This window comes from Salmo trutta, chromosome 30 (assembly GCF_901001165.1).
Source record: "Salmo trutta chromosome 30, fSalTru1.1, whole genome shotgun sequence".
Taxonomy (NCBI): domain Eukaryota; kingdom Metazoa; phylum Chordata; class Actinopteri; order Salmoniformes; family Salmonidae; genus Salmo; species Salmo trutta.
Genome location: NC_042986.1, coordinates 38,127,255 through 38,141,585, shown reverse-complemented (window position 1 = coordinate 38,141,585; position 14,331 = coordinate 38,127,255). Strand labels below are relative to the sequence as shown.

General features: G+C 43.0%; 1 pseudogene; it reads right to left on the bottom strand.

Moving 5' to 3' along the window:
- Positions 1–9,997: 9,997 nt before the first annotated feature.
- LOC115168632 (NSFL1 cofactor p47-like) lies at positions 9,998–13,707 on the bottom strand (annotated as a pseudogene).
- Between the last annotated feature and the right edge of the window lie 624 nt (positions 13,708–14,331).

Here is a 14,331-nt window from a genome sequence, read left to right as displayed (position 1 = left end):
GTCAACGAACCACCTCTGTAAAATTAGCATATCATCAAAGACTGTCTTGTTGATAAACAAAGTAGGATATTTTCGAGCATTGGGATTTTGGGGGGCTCCATTAGAAATAGAGGCATTAAATAGACATTCTATATGGCTATATAGAATGCCCAGACGCGCGGTAGAATGCCCAGACGCGCGGTAGAATGCCTAGACTCGCGGTAGAATGTGCGTTAGAATGCCCAGACGTGCGGTAGAATGCCCAGACGCGCGGTAGAATGTGCGGTAGAATGCCTAGACGCGCGGTAGAATGCCTAGACGCGCGGTAGAATGCCCAGACGCGCGGTAGAATGCCCAGACGCGCGGTAGAATGCCTAGACGCACAGTAGAATGCCCAGACGCGCGGTAGAATGCCCAGACGCGCGGTAGAATGCCTAGACGCGCGGTAGAATGCCCAGACGCGCGGTAGAATGCCCAGACGCGCGGTAGAATGTGCGGTAGAATGCCCAGACGTGCGGTAGAATGTGCGGTAGAATGCCCAGACGCGCGGTAGAATGCCCAGACGCGCGGTAGAATGCCCAGACGCGCGGTAGAATGCCTAGACGCGCGGTAGAATGTGCGGTAGAATGCCCAGACGTGCGGTAGAATGTGCGGTAGAATGCCTAGACGTGCGGTAGAATGCCCAGACGCGCGGTAGAATGCCCAGACGCGCGGTAGAATGCCCAGACGCGCGGTAGAATGCCTAGACTCGCGGTAGAATGTGCGTTAGAATGTCTAGACGCACGGTAGACTATGTGGCTATGTCATAATACCCATAATACCTAGCGGTCAAACAGGGAAATGGTACCAATCGTTTTTCCATCATTCATTTTTCCGCAGGGGATTTTAGAAACACTTCAAATAAGGGCTGTGTTTCTTCTAGGCTTACCTTGGTGTGACATTTTGATAACCGTTTAAATCTCTCTAGGACAAAGGGACTTATCAACATATTCGGATCCATTTACTCTTAAATTCGAAAATGCTAATTACCATCAAAGTAGACATCATGCAAAACTGCAATCTCTTGCACGTCAACTCTAGCTGACAGGTATTGTGTCAATTTAAAACTCGCACAAGACAGTTCACAGAATTGTAAATGTAAAGAAATTCAGCCAACTTGTGAATTACTACATTTTGTTAACATTAGATAGTTAAACCAGAGATTCTTACCTTTGCCTCGATTCTCATAAAGATCTTCATTGCATTTGTAGTTCTGTATGATAGCCACATTAGCAGCTAATTAGCATGTGGGGGGGGGGGTTAAATACAGGGGAATATATTGATAAAAGTCACCTTGTCCTAGAGAGATTTACACGGTTATCGAAATGTCACGCCAGGGTAAGCCCTAAAATCCCTTATGGGAAAAATGAATTGAACCATTTCCCTGTTTGACCGCTAGGTATTATGACTCATGCTGTGGTACTCAATAATCAGCTAAGTCATACAGTATGTTCCTTGACTCTCGTTAATAGAAAAAAAACAAGACTAGGAATTCTGTATACGTACACCAAACAAAAATGCATTGAATTTGTTTTCCAGAGGTGGGCAGGTAGCCAAATCCCTGAGCTGATTGGTGAAAAATATGTTGAGCAAGGCACTTAAGCCTAATTTCTCTGGATAAGTGTCTGCTAAATAACTCAAATGTAAATGTGCCCAAAACAATCATTCCAACTGCTCTGTTCTTCTGTCCAAGACTGCATAGAGAAAATCAGTATGAGTCCAACCTGCCACTAAAACCCAGTGTCTAAGAGTTCTAAAGTGAGTTTTTGTTCAATCATTGGTTTGATAGGAAAACAATCTAGCTTTTAAAGGGATACAACTTCTGGATTTTGGCAATGAATGCCCTGGATCCACTTCACCAGAGTCAGATGAACTGGTGGATACAATTGTTGTGTCTCTGCGTGCAGTTTGAAGAAAGTTGCATCGGAAAAAAATACTACATCTGAAGGTATGGCCTTTTCTACACTTTGCATCCAGTATGAAGGAAGTTAAGATGTAGCTTTGTGAGCCAATGCTAACTAGCATTAAAGGAATGACTGGACATCTATGGTAACTGTTAGCATGCTAGTAGATACCATAGACATCTATAGTAACTGCTAGCATGCTAGTAAATACAATAGACTTCCAGTAATTGCGCTAACACTAGTTAGCATTGGCTTGCGAAGCTACCTCTTAACTTCCTTCATACTGGATGCACAGTGTAGAAAAGGCCAGATTTTTAGATTTAGTATTTTTCCTATGCAACTCCTAGTTTGTCCCTTTAGTTAGAATGTCCGACAGCTCATCAGTCAACCACCCCTAACCTTTGTATCCAATCAGAGACATTCTCTTTAGTATACTCGTTGTAAATCCCGCCTCCAGCCAGTGAGTTCTGGTGAAGGGAGAGTTGTTGGATATCGTTAAAACTTGTTTTGCTATTGCAGAAATGTGGTAAGAGTGGTTAGTGGGAAATGGCGTCGAGTAGTGCGGACGAAATTGAGGAAATTGAGAAAAAGTTGGTGAAGCAACAGCTGTGCTGGAATGCGAACAATATGGGTGTCACTTCTGATGGTATGGAGCGGGAGGATGAGGGTCAAGGGCTGGAATAGTCGGTAGTGTAAAGACAGGAAGAAGAGAGATCATGATAAAGACACAGGAAGAAGAGAGATCATGATAAAGACACAGGAAGAAGAGAGATCATGATAAAGACACAGGAAGAAGAGAGATCATGATAAAGACACAGGAAGAAGAGAGATCATGATAAAGACACAGGAAGAAGAGAGATCACGATACAGAAAGACACAGGAAGAAGAGATCACGATACAGAAAGACACAGGAAGAAGAGAGATCATGATAAAGACACAGGAAGAAGAGAGATCATGATAGAGAAATACACAGGAAGAAGAGAGATCATGATAAAGACAGGAAGAAGAGAGATCATGATAGAGAAATACACAGGAAGAAGAGAGATCATGATAAAGACAGGAAGAAGAGAGATCATGATAGAGAAATACACAGGAAGAAGAGAGATCATGATAAAGACAGGAAGAAGAGAGATCATGATAGAGAAATACACAGGAAGAAGAGAGATGCAGTCAAAGAAGTGAAAGCTTATGCTGAGGTTTGAGAAAGTCTTGCCGGGAAAAGTACAGATAGGATTCCTTAGTTTCAATGTTAGAGAATTTGTCCCATATGCACTGCATTGTTTTAAATGCCAAATGGGACATGTAGCTGCTCAACGTAAAGGAAAGAAAATATTTGTCAAGTGTGGAGGAGAACATGATTATGGTGAATGGAAGCAATGTGAATGTTAAATGCTGTAAATGTGGGGGAGAACACAGTGCAGCATTTGGTGGATGCCAGGTACAGAGAGAGGCTAGAGAGGCTCAGAGATATAGGATCAGTCATGATGTATCGTATGCAGAGGCCATAAAACAGATTGGTAGAACTACAGTGCAGACTGATGGATCTGACATGGATGTACCTGTAGTTAGTGGACCTGCTGTCAGACTGATGGATCTGACATGGATGTACCTGTAGTTAGTGGACCTGCTGTCAGACTGATGGATCTGACATGGATGTACCTGTAGTTAGTGGACCTGCTGTCAGACTGATGGATCTGACATGGATGTACCTGTAGTTAGTGGACCTGCTGTCAGACTGATGGATCTGACATGGATGTACCTGTAGTTAGTGGACCTGCTGTCAGACTGATGGATCTGACATGGATGTACCTGTAGTTAGTGGACCTGCTGTCAGACTGATGAAGCTTTTTTTTATTAAATCTTAATTTAACCAGGAAGTGCTCATTGAGATTTAAAATCTATTTTTCAAGAGCGTCCTGGCCAAGATAGGCAGCGCCAAGTCATTACAAAAATTACAGACAAACAACATGAAAAACTACAAATAATCTAGTAAAAACCATAGAATTCACAAGAGTATAACAAAATCAAAAACAGCAAATTAAAAACATTGACAGGTCAGGGAATCAGTCAAGATCATTCATCAGTGATTTAAAAATACCAATCGGGACAAGTTCTTCCAGTTTAAAAGTATTTTGTAAGGCGTTCCAAGACGATGGTGCAGAGTACATAAAAGCCCTTTTACCAGATTCAGTTCGGACATTTGGAACAGTTGGCAGGATAAAGTCCTGCGAACGAAGAGACGACCCACCACATTTCTGAACAATAAAAATGCCCAAATAAAAAGGTAGTAAACCCAAAATGGCTTCGTAAATAAAATTATACCAGTGACTGAGCCTACGAGTGACTAGAGAAGGCCAGCCAACCCTGTTATACAAAGTGCAGTGGTGCATAAGGGTTTTGCAGTTTAAAATAAATCTCAAACTGCCATGGTAAAGGGTGTCAATTGATCTCAAACACTGAGCGGAAGCATTCATATATAAAATATCCCCATAGTCTAGTAAAGGCATAAATGTAGCTGATACTAGCCTCCATCTTACTACAGGTACATCCATGTCAGATCCATCAGTCTGACAGCAGGTCCACTAACTACAGGTACATCCATGTACTTATACAAATATCCTTATCAAAAACAGACTTGCTGAGTCAGGTTTCAGAAAACACAATTACATCAGCATCAGTTGATTTATCCCAAATTCTAACCCCATCAATTCTTGACAACAGGCAGATGGATCTAACATGGATGTACCTGTAGTTAGTGGACCTGCTGTCAGGCTGATGGATCTTACATAGATGTACCTGTAGTTAGTGGACCTGCTGTCTGACTGATGGATCTGACATGGATGTACCTGTAGTTAGTGGACCTGCTGTCAGACTGATGGATCTGACATGGATGTACCTGTAGTTAGTGGACCTGCTGTCAGACTGATGGATCTGACATGGATGTACCTATAGTGGACCTACTGTCTGGCTGATGGAGATGATGGTCCTGTCATGGTTTCAAGGCCTGTTCAGAAATCTTGTTCATGAATGTTTGGTGTCAAAGGACACTGTATTATTGAATAAATTTGACATCATAGCTTATATTAGTAAGGTTATCAATACGACTTGGGTTGTGGAAAGCATAATTGCCAGGTTGAAGGTTATTGTGGAGATGGCAAAAGAGATATTGGGGTTAACAGATGTTACTGTTGAAATGGTTGTTGACATGCTGAACAATCCTAAGTGTGTTTATGCAAAATATACAGTACCATTCAAAAGTTTGGACACACCTAGTCATTCAAGGGTTTTTTCTTTATTTTTACTATTTTCTACATCGTAGAATAATAGTGAAGACGTCAAAACTATGAAATAACACATATGGAATCATGTAGTAACAAAAAGTGTTAAACAAATCAAAAGATATTTTATATTTGAGATTCTTTTGACTGGTACTGTATATTTCACGGTCACATCCTGCTGACTATCAGGCAGTGAACAGGCTGTTGCTGAGTGAATGGGGTGAGTGTGTGTGTGCGTTGAGAGCACTGGTTGAGAGTGTTGCAGCTGAGTCACGGAAACAACTTTTTTACCAGTTGTAGGTAGGCTATTTATACTGAACCAAAATATAAATGCAACATGCAACAATTTCAAAGATTTTACTGAGTTCCCCCCCTCAGACAATCCTGCAGGTGAAGAAACCAGATGTGGAGGTCCTGGGATGGCGTGGTTACACGTGGTCTGCCGTTGTAATGCCGGTTGAACATACTACCAAATTCTCTAAAACAACATTGGAGCCAGCTTATGGTAGTGAAATTAACATTAAATTCTCTGGCAACAGCTCTGGTGGACATTCCTGCATTCAGCATGCCAATTGTACGCTCCCTCAAAACTTGAGACATCTGTGATGTTGTGTGACAAAACTGTGTCCCCAGTTTCAGCTCATGAAACCAACACTTTACATGTTGCATTTATATTTTTGTTCAGTGCAGATGGAAAGCTACTGAGGATGTTAGCTGACTCTATAGACATTCCTCACATCTGTCATATCTTTAATCTGAGCCTAGAGGAAAGTCTTTGTCTTCAGGCCTGGAGGGAAGCCAAAGTCATTCCGCTACACAAGAGTGGTAAAGCGGCCTTTACTGGTTCTAACAACAGACCTATCAGCTTGCTGCCAGCTCTTACAAAACTGTTGGAAACAATTGCGTTTGACAATTGCATTCGGAAACATAATGTTAACTTTCACTGCTATGCTGATGACACACAGCTGTACATTTCGATGAAACATGGTGAAGCCCCAAAATTGCCCTCCCTGGAAGCCTGTGTTTCAGACATAAGGAAGTGGATGGCTGCAAGCTTTCTACTCTTAAACTCGGACAAAACAGAGATGCTTGTTCTAGGTCCCAAGAAACAAAGATCTTCTGTTGAATCTGACAATTAATCTTGATGGTTGTACAGTCGTCTCAAATAAAACTGTGAAGGACCTCGGCGTTACTCTGGACCCTGATCTCTCTTTTGACGAACATATCAAGACTGTTTCAAGGACAGGTTTTTTCCATCTACATAACATTGCAAAAATTATGCAGAAAAATTAACCCATGCTTTTGTCACTTCTAGGTTAGACTACTGCAATGCTCTACTTTCCGGCTACCCGGATAAAGCACTAAATAAACTTCAGTTAGTGCTAAACATGGCTGCTAGAACCAATAAATGTGATCATATTACTCCAGTGCTAGCCTCTCTACACTGGCTTCCTGTTAAGGCAAGGGCTGATTTCAAGGTTTTACTGCTAACCTACAAATCATTACATGGGCTTGCTCCTACCTATCTTCCGATTTGGTCCTGCCGTACATACCACACGTACGCTACGGTCACAAGACACAGGCCTCCTTACTGTCCCTAGAATTTCTAAGCAAACAGCTGGAGGCAGGGCTTTCTCCTATAGAGCTCCATTTTTATGGAATTGTCTGCCTACCCATGTGAGAGACGCAGACTCGGTCTCAACTTTTCAGTCTTTATTGAAGACTCATCTCTTCAGTAGGTCCTATGATTGAGTGTAGTCTGGCCCAGGAGTGTGAAGGTGAACAGAAAGGCACTGGAGCAACGAACCGCCCTTGCTGTCTCTGCCTGGCCGGTTACCCTCTCTCCACTGGGATTCTCTGCCTCTAACCCTATTACAGGGGCTGAGTCACTAGCTTACTGGTGCTCTTCCATGCCGTCCCTAGGAGGGGTGTGTCACTTGAGTGGGTTGAGTCACTGATGTGCTCTTCCTGTCTGGGTTGGCGCCCCCCCCTTGGGTTGTGCCGTGGCGGAGATCTTTGTGGGCTATACTCGGCCTTGTCTCAGGATGGTAAGTTGGTGGTTGAAGATATCCCTCTAGTGGTGTGGGGGCTGTGCTCTGGCAAAGTGGGTGGGGTTATATCCTGCCTGTTTGGCCCTGTCCGGGGGTATCGTCGGATGGGGCCACGGTGTCTCCCGACCCCTCCTGTCTCAGCCTCCAGTATTTATGCTGCAGTAGTTTATGTGTCGGGGGGCTAGGGTCAGTTTGTTATATCTGGAGTATTTCTCCTGTCTTATCTGGTGTCCTGTGTCTATTTAAGTATGCTCTGTCTAATTCTCTTTCTTTCTCTCTTTCGGAGGACCTGAGCCCTAGGACCATGCCTCACGACTACCTGGCTTGATGACTTCTTGCTGTCACCAGTCCACCTGGCCGTGCTGCTGCTCCAGTTTCAACTGTTCTGCCTGCGGCTATGGAACCCTGACCTGTTCACCGGACGTGCTACCTGTCCCAGACCTGCTGTTTTCAACTCTCTAGAGACAGCAGGAGCAGTAGAGATGCTATGAAAAGCCAACTGACATTTACTCCTGAGGTGCTGACCTGTTGCACCCTCAACAACCACTGTGATTATTATTATTATTTGACCCTGCTGGTCATCTATGAACATTTGAACATCTTGGCCATGTTCTGTTATAATCTCCACCCGGCACAGCCAGAAGAGGACTGGCCACCCCTCATAGCCTGGTTCCTCTCTAGGTTTCTTCCTAGGTTCTGGCCTTTCTAGGGAGTTTTTCCTAGTCACCGTGCTTCTACACCTGCATTGCTTGCTGTTTGGGGTTTTAGGCTGGGTTTCTGTAAAGCACTTTGTAACATCAGCTGATGTAAGAAGGGCTTTATAAATACATTTGATTTGACCAATACAATGCTACTTCTCTGTAATCAAATTAACAGAAGGCTTTCAGCATGCTTATAGAGAAGGGCACTCAACATGTACTGCACTGACACAAATGACTGATGATTGGTTGAAAGACATTTTGAAGAAGATTGTGGGAGCTGTACTGTTAGATTTCAGTGCAGCCTTGATATTATTGACAATAACCTGTTGTTGAGAAAAACTTGTGTTAAAGCTTTTCAACCATATCGTGGATTCAGAGATATCTATCTACTATAAACTGAGGGTTTTCTTTAATGAAAGCTTCTCTAATGTCAAACATGTAAAGTGTGCTGTACCGCAAGGCAGCTCTCTAGGTCCTCTACTCTTTTCTATTTTTACCAATGACATGCCACTGGCATTAAACAAAGCATGTGTCCATGTATCCTGATGATTCAACCATATACGCATCAGTTGCAGTCTGTTGTGGAATGGGTGGCCAGTAATAAACTGGTCTTAAACAGCTCTAAAACTAAGAGCATTGTATTTGGTACAAATAATTCCCTAAGCTCTAGACCTCAGCTGAATGTGGTAATGAATGGAGTGGCTGTTTGAACAAGTTGAGGAGACAAAATTACTTTGTGTTACCTTCGATTGTAAACTGTCATGGTCAAAACATATAAATTAAATGGTTGTAAAGATGGGGAGAGTTCTGTCTGTAATAAAGAGATGCTCTGGAAAGACTGACTGCGTCACTTCTTGTTTTTATAAGAAGCATTAATGTGTTGGAAATTCCAAATTGTTTGCATAGTCAACTTACACACAGCACTGACACACACACTTACCCCACCAGGGGTCTTTTCACAGTCCCCAGGTCCAGAACAAATTCAAGGAAACGTACAGTATTATACAGAGCTATGAGTGCATGGAACTTCCATCTTATATAGCGCAAGTGAACAGCAAACCTAGTTTCAAAAAACAAATAAAGCAACACCTCACGGCACAATGCCTCTCCCCCATGTGACCCACTTGTGTTTATGTACTGACATGTATGTGTAACTGATAAATATACACACACACACACACTACATGTTTATGTTTTTAAATGTATGTCAATTGTGATGTCTTTTGTCTGTCTTTTTCGTTATGTCTCGGACCCCATTAAGACCAGCTGTCACCATTGGCGTCGCCATGGGGATCCTAATAAATGAAATCAAACGGGTTGTAGTAGTAGGTGCCAGGCGCACCGGTTTGCGTCAAGAACTGTAACGCTGCAGGGTTTTTCACGCTCAACAGTTTCCCGTGTGTATCAAGAAAGGTCGACCACCCAAAGGACATCCAGCCAACGTGACACAACAGTGGGAAGCATTGAAGTCAACATGGGCCAGCAACCCTGTGGAACGCTCTCGACACCTTGGGCTCCAGAGTGGCACAGCGGTCTAAGGCACTGCATCTCAGTGCTAGAGGCATCGCTACAGACCCTGGTTCGATCCTAGGCTGTATCACAACCGGCCGTGATTGGGAGTCCCATAGGGCAGCGCACAATTGGCCCAGCGTTGTCCAGGTTAGGGTTTGGCTGGGGTAGGCCGTCATTGTAAATAAGAATTTGTTAATAATAATTTTAAAAGTCCATTCCTCTATGATTTGAGGGCAAAGGGGGGGTTGCAACTCAATATTAGGAAGGTGTCCTTAATGTGTTATACACTCAGTTTATATTGGTAAAGAAAGAAAAAGTCTTAATAAAACCATTCTGTCTTTTGTTGTTGATGGTTTGTTGTGAATTGATGGGAGCAGAAGACTAATGGTGTACGTTGGGGATGCAGGGGTACATTTTCAGTTGAGTTGATGGGAACTTGTGTGGAAAAAGCAGGCAAGAGTTGAGCCAAAGGAGAGATGAGTGGAAGATGAACAAAACAAATGACAGTATTATAAACATCTAAAGCAATCTCTGAGACTGTTAAGAAAGCTTTATTGTTACTGTGCATGTTCAACTACTACTTTCTAAACAGGTTTTACCACCAGATCTGTCTTTCATCAAAGCCTTATCCACTCCCCACTTCCCCTCGCAAACAGCTGAAGAGGGAAAATGTATCATCACTATAGAAAAAAAAAAAAAGAAGTCCATAAGTCCATGGTGTCTCATCCCTCAGGGGGGTAAAAGAGCTGTGAACCAGCCAGGCCACCAGGGGGCTCCATCACTTTAGCCGCTGCACAATGACTGCGTTGAGCAGGTTGGCATCCTGCAGCGACTGGCTCTCGTCAGTCAGCTCCTTGTTGGGGAAGGTTGTCATGAGCACAAACTCTGTCGCCGCCATCAAAGGGCGAGCTCCCACCACAAACTGACGCACGTCTGACACCCTGAGGATGGGACGGGAAATGATGAGGAGAAAGTAGGTAATATGGTGTTGGACATGCCCTTCATAGAGGGGGGTGATGTAGAGCTTCATGGCTTCATCACTGACCTGTGAGTGTGGTTAAACTTCTGCACCAGTCTCCCCCCGTCGGCCAGTCTGATCTGGATGTTGGTCACAGGCTTGGAGGCGTCCAGGTTTACAGAGGCGATGGCCTGGGTCTCACTGGCTACCTGGTCCTGGTCCCCCATACACGGAGTAGACACTAGCTCAGGGGTTGCACTGAATGGACGGGTGAGGTGGGAAAGAGATGTTTATTGTGATTATACTGTATTTTAAAATAGACTTGAAGAAAATATTATAAGTCCACATTTTCCCAGAAGATAATATCAGGTTTTGAAAAATTGCTGGGTTACATTTAGATTTTAACGTCAAATATAATATCACTTTGTGCCAAAATTCCCCTTACTACCCCCTTGTGGTAATAAGGTGTAACAGACACCTTTATTAAAGCATTGTGTTGAAAAAGGGGGACAATTTCATTCCTTTCCTCTGTGTTGAATTCTATTAAAATAGAACTCACCCACCTGCCCAGTTTCTGTCCTTCCCCACCGAATGCCTTGAAGGCAACCTTGGGTTTGGAGAAGTCCTCATCCCGATGGTCCTCCATATCCAAGTTGACCTGACCCCCCCGGGAACGCTGCCTCAACTCCAAAGGAATCTCCCTGAAAGGACAAATGACTTCTATTATGACAATGCCCCAGCAATAAGAAAACAGACCTCAGAGAGAGACATGTAGCCTCCAGCTGTCCAGTGACATAAACCCATTTAGAACTTATGGATTTAGAAAAATTGTGATATGTGACATGAGCTGTCATTTATATAAATAGTATGACCAGGACGCGGTACAAACAGTGTACTCACCCCCTGCGGATGGACTCCAGGAAGATGGCGTTGCCAGGGTCGCTGTAGTTTCTGAGTTCACCGTCATCCAGGCTGAAACCTGTCTTCCACAGCTTCAGGACTACATGCACCTTCAGCACGTAGTAACGAAAATACATAAGTAAGTAAAGAAGTAAACTGAAGTAAATGTATTCTTTTGAGATCAAATGTATACTAGCAGTACAAAAAAAATCTAAATAAATTCACTGTCAAACACTCACATCCTGCTGGCTGTTAGCTGCTCTTCTCTCCCCAGCCACGTAAACAGGCTCCTCCTCAGGCGCTGCACCTAGCCGGTAGCCACCACCAATAAAGGGCTAGAGGGAGGGAAAGAGGAGAGAAAGAGTTTGAAAAACATGACAACTAACATCCTTCACCATTGGCTCTATCAATCCCAAAACACAGGGCTAATAACACATACATATGATCAGTGAATTAAAGAGGAATGATCCTGGTGCAGAACGTTTTACTGAGAAGCTTTTCATACCCTGGCTCGACTAGGCTCTCCTGGGCCCCTCCCAGCCTTCTCCACAGGCACAGCCCCATGCTCCTTAGCCCCCTTGAAGAGGTCCTCCACCACCTCATTAGAGCTCTTCTTTTTGGGGGGTCCCACTATCTGCTGCCCACTGCGTTCAGAGCCCCCAGCAAAGAACCTGGAGGGAAGCCGAGGGAGGATGTGGCCATTGAAGAGGGGAAACAACACAACCTGGATTTTGGACCCTGTCCAAGCTTCTGGTTACAACACCAGTGCTGCGATTGTGTGGATGATGAAAACAATAACACAGGGACCCAACCCCACCCAGAAGAATCTGTTGATGCAGCAGAAAGCAATACCAGCCTACAGAGAACTGAATACAGAAACATTCTGGAGGCTCACTAGCCTGGGTACCAGTAGGTTTCTATGTTTCTGCTCTCTTGCCAACTCCTCATGGAATTGTCATGCTGTTTGGCTTGACAATGGAGTAGGCAAAAACACAAACAGATCTGGGACCTAGGAGCCTCACTACACTCTGTCCAAAATGCACATAGACTACATGCAATGTGAAATTCATTGAAAATTCCCCAAAGTCACAGAAGTAGTCAGACCTACCTTTGCCCTTCCTCCTCATCACTGTCATCTACTTCCTCATGCATCATATCTCTGAAGGAGGTCACCCTATTTTCACTCCTTTACACAACAGAAACACACACAAAAATAACCATCAACATCAATCATGTAACATGAAATGCTTTATAGGATAGTTTTTTTTTTTTTTTTTTTTAAGTTTGACAAGAGAAACACTGAAATGAGTTAGATATTGCCTATCCTAAATTATACCAAGACTAACAGAGAAACAACAGATTTAGTTATGTACCTGGGCCCTGTAGGACGAGGCACAGAGGATCCACCACTCTCTGGCTGAGGAAGTGTCACGATGTCATCCTCAGGACCATCTTCAAAGAAACTGGCCAGGGCAAGCTAAGGAAACAGACCAAAACATCAAGATATCTAGTCAAAGTCTAAACCTGATCACTAACTACTTTGCTCGAGCTTAATGGTGAACTTGCCAAATGTAAAAAAAAAAAAAAAGGTAGCTAACTAAAAAGGATGTTATTAAACTAGCAATTAGATAGGAAGCGAAAATCTGATAAATTAGCTATCATCTCAGTCACTTGATGAAGATGAATAGTTAGCTAGTTATGATTATGAAGTAGGCTAACTGGGGCGACAGGTATCCTAGTGGTTAGAGAGATGGACCAGTAACCGAAAGGTTGCAGATCGAATCCCCGAGCTGACAAGGTAAAACATCTGTCGTTTTGCCCCTGAACAAGGCAGTTAACCCACTTTTTCCTAGGCCGTCATTGTAAATAAGAATTTCTTATTAAATGACTTGCCTAGTTAAATAATAAAACAATAAAAAAACTGCTGAACGATTCTATCTGCCAGTCTTAGAGCAAGCTAGCTAGCCAGATAGCTAGAACGCAGTGAGTGAGCCATTCCTTAAATGAAACAGACTATTAGACAGTGGTAGTAAAACATTGGAAACTGATTGGTAGATATAGATCCTAGGGAATAAGATAACAATGGTCCTTCAAGCTTTTGTTGTGAGAAAGAGTGACTTGCACAAACCGCTACAAACTAGCTACGTTAGTTATCTAGTACCGGCTAGTATGTGCTGGTCTGGCAGCTAGCTAACTACTGTCATTCGTATATCGTTGTGAGTTAAAATCAAATATCACATTTAGTACAACTTGTCCGTACCTGCAAATCCCAGCCGGCAGACTCCAAGAAAAACGGGCCCTCTCCTCATCAACATCTGTAACAGCAACGAACTCCCTCACCGAGACTTCTTGATCCGCCATTTTGATATGCCCATTCAATGACAGCACCGACCCCAACTGGGGAAACAACTACCAACTTGGTTCCTATCCGAGCAAGCTGTGCTTCCTGTCTGTGAGAAATGGATTTTAATGAAATGTTGTATTTAGCACAAAGTAAAGACATTTTATTTAAAGGAATAATATTTCACATATATTTGACATATATTTAACTTTTTTTCTTCTTCTCTGTATTACCATAACAAATACACCTCTATTTTCTGCCAAAGCAAAGGGGCAATCTGGGATTTGAAAAATAACAATTCAGACACCGCCACTTGTTTTTGTTAACATCTGAGAGATGGGAGTGGAGAAGTGTAACCACTCTCAAATTCACAGACAGAGCTATGATGCAAGGACTGACCATCCATGGGATCAACATTTTAGTTTTAACTATGTTTGAAGCTATAATTGATGTTTGTTTACAAATAAAACAAGCTTATATTTTGGGTTCTGGTGGGTTACAATAGTTATACTAAGCCTATTTGGGCATTTATAAGTGATATTCTTCAAGACTCTTTGGGAAATCTGATGGGATTTGTACTTAAATGTTTTCATTGTCTCTAATAAGGTGGACATTTAAACACTAGCCCATCCAGTATAAAGGTTGGTAGGATAAAGAATGGGTCCTAG